Consider the following 12,336-nt stretch of genomic DNA (forward strand, 5'->3'; position numbering starts at 1 on the left):
TTGTGTGCCACTGAGTTGATTCTGACAGTAGAACTGCCCCATAGGGATTTCCAGGCCGAAATCTTTACCGGAGCAGATCGCCAGTTGTGGTCTACCTCAACAGAATATTAGCTGGTGGAGAAGGGAAGGACCTCATGGCCAAATGAATACATTTGTCAGGGTTAGAAGCACCAGTTTCAGTACGAGAAGAACCTGCACTTGAAAATCAACTGTACAGTGTTCATGCTATGTGACCTTCAGCAATTGCTTAAGCTCTCTGACTTTCGGTTTCATCACCTGTAAGATGCATCAAATAATAACTGCTTCCTGGGACTTTTAAGAAGAGTCAATGAGACAATATGTGTGTCATACCATTATTATGCCCCATAACATCTGGTGCGGTGTGCAGGTACAACCATGGCCAGAAAGTACCCAATCTTACTCCTGCCAATCACAGACACACTGTGACCCCAAAAGATGTTCTGGTCGAGTTGCCACTCAGTCCACAGGGCCAGCCTCATGGGACCAAGTGTCCTGCCTGGGATGGGCACCCTTTCCCTTTAGTCTCCTGGCATGCTTGCTTCCTTCTCTGTTCCTCCTTTTGCCAGGGTCCTGGTACCATCCAGCACTGGTGTGTCTTCAATACATACTAGGTGCTCAGTAAACAGTAGTAAAGTGCTCCAGGCCATGTGCTCTGGAGTCAAGCAATCCAGTTTGAAGTTCTGGCCACATCATTTGCTAACTCTTCCAACTATGGCAGGTTACCCTCCTTAAACACTCTGAGTCTGTTTCTTCATCAATAAAATGGGGAAAGTAAGAGTAACACCTATTTCATAAGTTATTATAAGAATTAAGCTAAGCAGACACTCTAAAATTATCACTGTTGTTAGATGTCATTGAGTCGATTTTGACTTGTAGCGACCCCATGTCACAGAGTAGAACTACCACACAGGGTTTTCTAAGTAATAATCTTTATGGGAGCAGATCACCAGGTTTTCTCCCACAGAGCCACTGGGTGGGTTCGAGTGCTTCACCGTTGTGCCTCCAGGTCTCCTGTAGAATTCTTAGTGACTAATAAATGTTTTTTTTTTTTAATAAATGTTAAATATTAGTATTATGATTAACATTATTTCTACCTGTGAAGCACTGTGCTGGTCTCAAGGAGATCACAACCAATGAGGAGGACAGGCTTGTTGAAAACGGCAGTTTCCAAAGCCCTGTGATTAGTGGAATAAGAAAAAGCCTAGGAGAATTCGGAGAGAGTCAGTAGGAAGCCTTTAACCTCATCAGGTGATACCAGACGTCAGAATCCCAGAGGTTGTAATCGAGGACTTTGCCCGGGCATGCATTGGGGTGCAGCACGAGGAGAAGGTGAGAGGAAAGCTATTGCAAGGATTGGGGCAAGAGTGATCTAGAAGTGACTCAGAGACACATTAAAGTGGCAGAATAGAAAGTGTCCCTGCCAGCTGGTGCTCGCCATGGCCTGTCAGCATTTCTCTGATCACCTTCACCAGGGTGTCCCCTTCACCAGGGCGCCAGCCTGCAGTGAAGAGGCTGGGGCTGGCCCCTGTCAATGACACCCCCACCCCTTGCCCTTCCAGGCACTGCTCCTGGGCAACACCTCCTCCTCCTCTGCCCTTGCTGTTCTCTTTGACCAAATTACACCAGGGCAGAGAGGCCAAAGATTAAAAGGCACACACACACTCCGTGTGCTAGGACAACCACGAAACAGGGAGGAGGGCATTTGGCCAGGTCTCCCTTTCACAAAGAGCCTTAAATCTCAACTGGTGACTCTATCCCCAAATATAATCACAGAAATAAACTGCCAGGATTCAAAGAACACTTTCCCCATATAACTTTATAAAACTTGTATCCATTACCAGACCACTCTGTCTTCAAAACACCAAAACCAAACCAGGTGCCACATGGAGTTGATTCCAACTCACAGCGACCCCACGTGTGTCAGAATAGAACTGCACTCCCCGTGGGGTTTTCAATGGCTGATTTTTCAGAAGATGGCCAGGCTCAAAACTCCAAACCTGCAGTTAGCAACTGAATGCGTTAACTCCACCACACAGACACGGCCAGGCCTTCGGTGCCCAGTAAGTTGATACTTTACTTATCCTGGGAAGAGCCCAGTTACACTGTACTGCATTTATATGTGTGTTAAAAGGTGTTAACGTGTTACATTAAATGTGAGCTCCACAAGAGCAGAGGTTTTTCTGTGTTTTGTTCTTGGCTGTATCCCTTATTTGTAGAAAAGTGCCTGGCACATAGTAGGTGCTCAGCTAACATTTGTAGAATGAAGAAATTAATGAACCATAAACACTTTAAATAGTCCACTATTTTGTTAATGGAAACCCTGGTGCCGGTGGTTAAGAGTTTGGCTGCTAACCAAGGGTCGGCAGTTCGAATCTACCAGGTGCTTCCTGGAAACCCTATGGGGCAGTTCTAGTCTGTCCTATCGGGTCACTATGAGTCGAAATCGGCTTAACAGCAACGGGTATTTTAGTAACAGGTATTTGGGCAAAGTCTAATGTACCTATTAGAAGCCTCAGGAAAAGGAAGTGGCTGAGGGTCTCCATGGCTCTGAAAAAACCTGGCAAATGAGACTAGTCTGGACATTGTGGTTCACTCAAATGTCACCTGATCTTAATTATCAGCTAATAGGTTCTCAGCCTTGAGTAGTTCTAACCCGGCCCTGGAGAGACAACTGGTGGTGGTTGTCACAGTGACCAGAGGTGGCTACTGACATTTAGTGCCTGGGAGTCAGGGATGCTTAATGTCCTGCAGTACCAGGACAAACCAGAAACCTGTTGCCATCTAGTCAATTCCAATTCATGGGGACCCCATGTGTTTCAGGATAGACGTGCACTCCAAAAGGTTTTCAAATTGCTGTGACTTTTCCTATATAGGTAGCCAGACCTTTCTTCCGAGGTACCTCTGGGTGGGTTTGAACCACCAACCTTTTGGATAGTAGTCAAGTGCATGACCTTTTGGGCAACGAGGTGGCAGCCCCACTCCCCCAAAAATGCCATTGTAACCTTGCTGAGAAACGCTGCCTGGGTTTCCAACTTTTGAGGGACCTGATTGTGTCTTTCCGGCCCCACACAGTGACTGACACGGACTGGATGTTGAATAAAGTTCAATCAAAGAGAACGGAACGCGTACAAGGTAGGGGGATGGGGGCGACAAGAAGAAGGGGTTGCTGATAGGGAAGGCTTTCCAGAGCTTGAGAGAAATCTTTTGATGCTCCCAGCATATTAAAAGACAGACAATGCCAAATTGGGTGTATTGAAAGTGTTTAATGAAAGATCCCTAAACCCAGGAGGAAAATCCTAGGATGGATCACAGCCAGGGGCAGCCCCCTTCATGCCAAGGGGAAGTTGATGAAGTTGGGGTCCCCCTGCCCTCTGGCAGGTGAAGGTGGTCCCACGCAGTCCGGATCTGCGCTCGGGGCTCCTAGCGTGGTGGAACACCGCCCACGTGGGAAGCCCTAGACTGCATTTCCGCCCAGACTGCACTCCCACCTCCCAGCGCTGGTCCCGCCGGCCACTCCCGCGCCCACTAGGTGGCGCCTGCGCTCTAATGCGCTCCTGGCAGGGGCAGGCGAAAGCGCCGCGGAGCCCAGCGACTGCTCCAGCCCAGGTCCCAGGACTCCGGGCACCGGAGGGCAGCGCCGGCGGTCAAGGTAGGATTCCTGCGCCCCGGGCGTTTTCTACGAACCTCTGTGGTTAGGGTGGGTAGCGTGGCAGCTGCCAAGCCCCGCTGGCGGTTTGCAGAGTTAACCAGCAAAGTCGGAGCAGCCACACGTGTTGTGGTCTAGGGGTCCCGGAGACCCGCAGTCTCCAAGCCGGGCCTGGGGGGTGGGGGTCGAGCAGAACAGCCGGGACGCGCACATACAAACGTCCCCAGTATTGGGTGCATCTGGAAGGCATGCCCGGATACCCAAACAGCAAGTCCGGAAAGGAGAGAGGCGTTACTGTTGCTCAGAGCGACTTCAGTGGGGGAGCTGGTAAGATCCAAGGCACCACTTCTCAAACTTGGCAGCACATTCGAATCACTTGAGGAGCATTAAAAAATGCCGATGCCCCGGCCCCACCCTCGGAAACTCCGATGTCATTGGTCTGGGCTGGGGCCTGGGCATCCAGATATTTAAAAGCTCCCCAGGCCAGCGTGCAGCCAAGACTCTGAGGAACCTTGAGCTAAAGGGCTGGAGAAGAGCTGAGTAGTTTGTTACAGCCCAGGATGCGGCTTCCTCTCTCTCTCTCTTTTTTTTTTTTTTTAAATGTGCCTTTCTGGCAGGAAATACCTCTTCCTTTGAGCTATCAAACCCAAGATCACAAACCAAATCCCCCGAGTCGCGCTGGTTCTGAAAGGGTTGAACGGGAAAGTGGGCAGGGAACGGAGAGACAGATATGGAATCTGAGAGAAGATTCCGCCTGAGGGTTCCTCCTCCCTGAAGTCAGAGAAGCTCGGGGAACTGTCAGGAGCCACCGTCATCATCTCCGTGAATGTAGCCGAGCAGGCAGAGTAAGATCCCCATAACTAATAAAAATGACCCCTTATACAAGAGCAAAGTGGTACCAGCCTGGGCGTGGGGGCCCCAAAGCCACCCCTTCCTTACGTGTGACTCTCGACAACCCACCTAAGCAGCCTGCACCTCAGGTTCCTCATCTGTGAAACTGGTATGATGGTATAAGACTCCTGGGATGGTTGTGGGAATTAGTAACACTGAAAGTTAATGTTTGTTAAGGGCTTGCTCGTGCCAGACCCAGTGTGAAACGCTTTCTGTGTGTTGCCACATTGGCTCCTTACCATGGGGTAGTACAATGATTACCCTGCTTGATGGATGAGGAAGCCGAGGTTCAGAAAGGCTGAAGAATTTGCTCAGGGTTATATAATCAATGGAGTCCCTGAGTGGCATAAACGGTTAAGTGCTCGACTACGAGCTGTAAGGTTGGTGGTTTGCACTGACCCAGAGGCGCCTTGGGAGACAGGCCTGGTAATCTGCTTCAGAAAGGTCGCAACCCTGAAAACCCTGTGGAACGAACTACTCTGCCCACGTGGGGTAGCTATGAGTCGAAATCGACTCTGAGACGGCAACTAACAACAACATACAATTAATGAAGGGCAGATTCAGGATTTGAACCCAGGCAGTCTGATTCTGGTCAGGGTTCAAAATCACCAGCTACTGCATTGTAGAAAGATGTGGCAGCCTGCTTCTGTAAAGATTACAGCCCTGGAAACCCTATGGGGCAGTTCTGCTCTGTCCTAGAGGGTCACTGTAAGTCAGAATTGACTCCAGTGCCCGCGTGGCTGTCTCCGTTGTTGGCTGAGAGACTGTAGAGAAAGCACATACCACAGTGGCAGGTACGTGACGCAGGCTCCGTGGAAACTAGCCATCATTGCTGTGAACAGTGTGCTTTCGCGGAATTGACTCATTCAAAAAGTACTTATTATTGTGAGCCTACTATGTGCCAGGCAGTTTGTGTATGTGTGTGTGTGTGTGCTTAAGCGTTTTCCTTTTTAAAGATGATTCCTTTTTTATTGTTGAAAATATGCACAGCAGAGCATGCAGCAATTCTATCACTTCTGCATGTACAATTCAGTGACTTTGATTACTTTCTTCAAGTTGTGTGGTCGTTCTCACCCTTTTTTACCAAATTGTTCTTCCCCCATTAGCATAAACTCACTGCCCTCAAACTGCCTGTCTACACTTACGAGTTATTTTTGCCCATTTAATTCCATATAGACAGTTCTTTAAAAGAGCACAATACTCAAGGCAAACATTCTTTACTAATTAAGCTATTGTTTCGTTAAAAGAAGACTTCAGGGGATATTTCTGGTGTACGGTTTAAAGATTATATCAGGGCAGTAGTTTCAGAGGTTCATCCAGTATCAATGACTCCAGAAAAGTTTGGATTCCATGAGAATTTAAAATTCTGCTCTGCATTTCCTCCCTTTTTAATCAGGATTTTTCTATAGAATCTTTGAACAAAATGTTCAGTAATGGTAGCCAGGCACCATCCAGTTCTTCTGGTCTCATTATGTGCCAGGCAATTTTCCAGATGCTCTAGATAAAATGGTGAGTAAAATAGAAGTAGACCAGTGTTCAAGGAGCTCACTATCTAATGAATGAGAAAAACCAGAGAAAAGATTCACATCACCGCATGTGCAATCAAGCACAGAAAGGGCCTGCCTTGGCTTGAAAGTGGGAAGGCTGAGAAGCAGCACTGCAGGGGGTAAGGTGAGAAAAAATGTTTTAGACAGAAAGAGTAGCATGTGGAAAGGCCTGGAGGCAGCCAAGAGCTTGGCAAAGTCAGGGAACTCAAAGAGACCAGTGGTCAAAGGGAGCAGTTGTTCTTAGTTGCCATTGAGTTGATTCTGACTCGTGGCAACCCCATGTGTGCAGAGTAGAATTGCTCTGTAGGGTTTTCAAGGCTGTGAAGTTTTGGAAGCAGATCGCCAGGCCTGCCTTCTGAGGCACCTCTAGGTGAGTTGGAACCACCAACCCTTTGGCTAATAGCTGTGCACTTAACTGTTTGTGCCACATACCCAGGGACTCCAAAGAGAGCAGAGGTGCGGTAATACGCTAGAGAGAGGCTGGGGCCCGGTGGTATTGCGTTTTGTGGACAGCTCTCATTTCATCCGATTAGTGCAAGGATCCTGAAAGGCTGGGCAGAATCGATTTTCCCTTTTGATAGATAAAAGAATTGATGCCCCAAGAAGGTAATGACTTGCCCTAAATTACACTGCTGGTAAACTGCAAAGCCCAGCCTCATCTTAATCCAAAGTTGAGCAGGCATTTGGGAGTTTAGTCAGAGACCTCAAGATGTGGTCCTGGGACTCTAGGTGTGGTTTGACTGGGGAAGGATCACTATCTAATTGTTGGTATCAAGCGTGGATGAAATTACCTGGGAGAGTGGGCATGGTGTGGAGAACAAAAGATGCCATGGTCCTTGTGTGTGTGTGTTAAAAATATATATAACAAAACATTGCCAATTCAACAAGTTTTGCTTACGTAATTCAGTGACATTGGTTACCGTCTTCAGGTTGTGCTGACAGTACACTGTCCTTTTCTAAATTATCCTACCACCTCATGATCCTTTTAAAAATGAAAATATCCTGGCATGGAGACATTAGTGCCTCGATGAGTGAGTCCTAGGAACCCACACAGGGCAAAAGGAACAGTGAGAGCGGTCACAAGACGTAGAAAAAAGACCTCTAAAGGTTTAGCACAAACTGCCCCTACATACTAGGTGCAGCGCTGGGCTCCCCATACGCAGAGTAACAGGCCTCAATCTGCCTCTTGTCCCAAAGGGATAATAATGGTCTTGGACTTAAGACTCATAGCAACCCTACAGGACAGAACAGAGCTGCCCCATAGGGTTTCCAAGGCTGTAAATCTTTACAGAAGCAGACAGCCACATCTTTCTCCTGCGGAACGGCTGGTGTATTCGAAATGCCAACCTTTTGGTTAGCAGCTGAGCACTTTAACCACTGTGCCACCAAGGCTCCTGACAGTAACTATTTTGGTCTTTGTAGATCAAAGGGTTCCTGTCACAACCACTCAACTCTGCCTTTTTAGTACAAAAACAGCCATAGATAACACGTAAATGAATATGTGCAGCTTTGTTTCAATAAAACTTTATTAATGGACCCTGAGATTTGAATATATATATATATATGTATTGTGTCAGCACTCTCCTCCTTACCGCCCTGAGTTCCCCATTTCCATTTGTCCAGTTTTCCTGCCTCTTCCTGCCTTTTAATCTTTGCTTTTGCCCTAATGTTGCCCTTTTGGTCTCATATAGATAATTGTTCTAAGATGTATTTTCTTCATGAGTATTGTTCATTTTATAGGCCTGTGTATTATATGGCTGAAAGGCGATCCCTGGGAGTGGCTTCATTTCCAGGCTGGAGAAGTGTCTGAGGGCCATAGTCTCAGAGGTTCCTCCAGTCTCTCTCAGACCAGTTAAACCTGGTCTTGTTTTATGAATTTGAATTTTGTTCTATATTTTTTTTCTCACTCTAATTGGGATCTTGTATTGTGATCCCAGTCAAAGCAGTCAGTGGTGGTAGCTGGGCACCATCTAGTTCTTCTGGTCTCAAGTTAGTGAAGGCTGTGGTTCCTGTAGTCCAGTAGTCCTTTGGGCTAATTGCTTCCTTGAGTCTTTGGTTTTCTTCACTCTCCTTTGCTCTGGATGGAAAGAGACAAATAATTGTATCTTAGATGGCTGCGTGCAAGCTTTTAAGACCCCATTCACTTACTCACCTAGGTAGAATGTAGAACATTGTCTTTATGAACTGCATTATGCCATTTGACCTAGATGTCCCAGAGATCAGCTATTTCTTGAGTGGCCCGATAAAATGGAGCTTACTGTCTCACTGGTGAAACATAGTTTGGGCTTCCCCAAAAGCACATCATGAGACAAAGATTTGGGTGCCAGGAGTGTGTTTTGGAGGTGATTCCAGGCAGCCCAGTGAGAAAGTGAAGTGAGCCAGGGAAAGGAGGAAAGCCAATAAGGAATGTGTTAATAATGACTTACCGCTGGGGGCGGCTGAGGCTTAGTCCTGGTTGGGACCCTTGGAGAGACTTCGGATCCTATCTCAGAAGTGTCCCACCCAGGAGCAGGAAACTGGGGGATTTATCCTCAACTCATGCCTCTCATCGTTTTGAGGGTGGCTCCCATGCCTTTCAGGCCCTGGCACTTCTGTCTGGTCCCCTCACTGTGGGCTGTGCGTACTCTGTGGGCAGAAAATGACTTCAGGCAGAAAAGAAGCAAGCAGCAGCCAGTACATCTGGAAGCTATCTTCAGGTTACCTCAGGGGTGGGCTGAGGAGTGTGGGTGGGGCCCCAACAGCATCTGCTTTTGTTTTCTGAAGTGCTACTCATGCCATTGGGAGCTTGCAAGATGATTTGGTGAGGCAGAGAGACATAGTGCTAGAGAACGTGAAGTCTCATGAGAGGAAAGCTACTCCCTTTTTTTAACTGTCTCTTTGATCCTGCCCTGCCTACCCCTCTGGCACCCAGCATGCTGCTTTCTGTCCCCAGATGAGGCCCCCAGCCACACCAGCCTTTCAGTTCCCTGAACTTACTAGGCTCTTTTCCTTCTGACTATGGGCGACAGAAGTCTCAGTGAAGCACTAGAATGTTTTTGTTATATTTCCTTGCCTCCCTTTTTGTTGAAAAGAGGGCAGGCCTCAAATTCAGGGCATTCATCTGGAGTCACTAGGTAGTACAGCTGGTCAAGTGCTTGACTAATCACCAAAATGTTGGCAATTCGAACCCACCCAGACACACCTTGGAAGAAGGGCTCGGTGATCTGCTTCTGCAAGGTCACAGCCTTGAAAACCCATAGAACACATTTCTACTTGGAGACACATGGGGTCGCCATGAGTTGAATCAACTCAGTGGCAATTGGTTATCAGGCAGTAGTCGCAAGGTAAATTTTGAGAACATTGTTTTGTTTTATTTTTACAGTTTCTAGTGTTACTGGTTTTGCACAGAAGTAATATAAAGTTTCCTTAAAAATAAATGTATATAAACAATGTGTCTATTTAAGAGAAATATTAAATAATAGTATAGACAGTTTGAAACTAGAATAAAAAGAATAGTAACCACCACTTATTGAGCACTTACTGTGTGCTGGGTGCTAGTCAAGCACTTTACATGTATACCTCAATCCTCACCCAACCATATGGGTTAAATACTATTTGGTGTAGATACTACTATTAGAAGGAGCCCTGTTGGCACAACGGTTAAGCGCTTGGCTACTAACTGAAAGGTTGGCGGTTTGAACCCACCCAGCGGCTGTGCAGGAGATAGACCTGGTGATCTGCTCCCATAAAGATTACAGCCTAGAAAATCCTGTCACTTGGAGTTTCTATGAGTCAAAATTGACCCAATGGCATACAACAACAACTATTATTAACCCCATTTTACAGCTAAGGAAACAGGCTTAGGGAAGTTAAGTAACTGCCCAAAGTTGTATAAGCTACTACTTAACAGAGCTGAAATATGAACCCAGGTAGGTGGTCCTGCTCCAGAGTTTATGCCTCTTAATCACAATATTATACTGCTTCTCACAAATTTAACCAAAGAAAATGCAAAGGAGAAATTTGGATGCTGAAGTTAGAGGAAAGCTGTTTTAAAAGGTTCCTTTTTTATCAAGCCGAAATCTGTCACCCTGTATCTTCCACCACTTGATTGTTGTTTCCTTTGGGGCCCCAGAGAACAAATCTGTCCCTTTTTCATCACTGCAGCCCTTGAGATATTTGATGACAGGGAGCTGGTTGGCCCTCCCAAATCTTCTATGCTCTAGATTAAACATTGCCAGTTCCTTCTGCTTATTTTTTGTTGTGTGCTCTTGACATCTTCTCCCAAGCACAGGACCTCGCTCTTATTCATTTTTCATTCAGTAGAACTTATAAAGTTATTTTTGTTGCTGTCACACTTTTTTTGCAGTCCTCCCACAGCTTGCTCCGGGCTCAGGGTAGATGATGTGGCAAAGGGCTGCTCGAGAGTGATGCCATGAGACCAGAGCTGGATGGTGCCTGGCTACCGTTATTGAACATTTTGGCCAAAGATTCTGTAGAAGAATCCTGATCAAAAAGGGGGAAAATGCAGAACAGAATTTCAAATTTTCATGGACTCTAGACTTTCTGGAGCCATTGAGGCTGGATGAGTTCCTGAAACTATTGCCTAGAGATAATCTTTAAACCTTAAACCAAAAATATCCCCTGAAGTCTTCTTTTAACCTAACAGTAGTTTACCTTAATTAGTAAAGAATGTCTGCCTTGAGCACTGTGCTCTCTTAAAGAACTATCTATATGGGATCAAATGGACAACAGCAACTCAAAAGAGTAGATAGGAAGCTTGGGGGCAGTGAGTTTCTGTTAATGGGGGAGGAACAATTTGGAAAAGGAAGGTGAGAATGGTTGTAAACCTCAAAGAATGTAATCAAAGTCACTGAATTGTACATGAAGAAGTTGTTGAATTGTGTGTTTTGCTGTGTATATTTTCAACAGCAATAAAAAAAAAAAAAAAGAGAGACAAGCTGGTCCGTCAGGAAGAACTGCTCAGGGTCATAAAAGCAAGGACTAAATCCACTGTCGTCGAGTGGGTTCTGACTCATAACGACCCTACAGATCAGAGTAGAGCTGCCCCATAGGGTTTCCAAGGCTGCAGCCTTTACAGCAGCAGACTGCTGCGTCTTTCTCCGGCAGAGTGGCTGGTGATTTTGAACTGCTGACTTTCAGTTAGCGGCTGAGGACTCCTCATCACAAGGAATAGAGCCTGGGCATCCTCCTCTGTGAGCCAGAGATGGAGCTTCTGTAGCGTACTTGGAGCTAAGCAGGCTGTGAGGGACGGGCTAACCCAATTCATAGGAGACTGGTGAGGAAGCCAGACCACAGATGTATTAAATCACAGTGGGACAAGGAACTAAGAAGCAGCCGGAATCCTTTATGTCATCTCTCTTGTCAGCACATTCTTTCCCCTGAAGGAAAGTCCACATGGAAAGCCAGATTCTAACTGGAAGGTTGGTATTCCTGGAATCAAAGCAAGGTGAGCAAGATGAATGATTTTAATAGCCAGGAAAGCCTGAGGTATTTCTACCATCTGAGGGATACAGGAGTCCAGAATGACAGCATCGCTGTTACAATCTCCCACTGCTGTGCTCAGGATAGGCATGAGTAATCAATTACCGTGGTCTTTCCTTCCTACTGTTCTCTGACCAACCTTAAGATCCTTGTCAAGAGGGTATTCCAAGAAGCTCTGGCCAGACTGCTGAGCCCCTCAAGGAGATTTTCAGAGCTCCCACCACTCTAAACAATGTGGGAAACAAGATAGACTCTCAAAGACTTACCCTTTGATACTGGTTTTCCATGCTCCTCACATACCACCATGGGAGTCCCTAGGTGGTACAAACAGTTAATGTGCTTGGTTGCTAGTGGAAAAATTGGAGGTTTGTGTCTACATAGAGGCACCTCAGAAGAAAGGCCTGGCGACCTACATCTGAGAAATCAGCCATTGAAAACCCTATGGAGCACAGTTCTACTCTGAAATACACGGGGTCACCATGAGTCGGAATCAACTTGACCTCAACTGGTTATTTTCCCTCCAGCTTATGTTAATACAATTTGGCCTTTTTTATTTTCAATGTCAAGTCTTGATTTGATTTCCAGGCCTTGCTCTTCCTGCTTTGTCCAGAGACACATCCTGTCCTGTCTTTAAGGACTTTTGCAGACCAACAGTCACAGATATTATGTGTACATTCCACTGATACAGTCTCCCCACGTTCTTACTGTGTACGCGGTAACAACTTCTTGCAACCAAGATGCAGTTTGCTG

At 46.4% G+C, this 12,336-nt stretch overlaps 1 protein-coding gene across 1 annotated transcript in view; it reads left to right on the forward strand.

The window, feature by feature from the left end:
- The first annotated feature begins 3,582 nt into the window (after positions 1-3,582).
- Positions 3,583-12,336, forward strand: part of CHD9 (chromodomain helicase DNA binding protein 9) — a 227,689-nt gene continuing 218,935 nt past the window's right edge. The window contains exon 1 of the mRNA XM_049864852.1: positions 3,583-3,670. The gene's annotated coding sequence lies outside the window, so the exon portion shown is untranslated. The remainder of the gene's footprint in view (positions 3,671-12,336) is intronic.

The sequence above is a fragment of the Elephas maximus genome, chromosome 21 (genome assembly GCF_024166365.1).
Source record: "Elephas maximus indicus isolate mEleMax1 chromosome 21, mEleMax1 primary haplotype, whole genome shotgun sequence".
NCBI lineage: Eukaryota > Metazoa > Chordata > Mammalia > Proboscidea > Elephantidae > Elephas > Elephas maximus.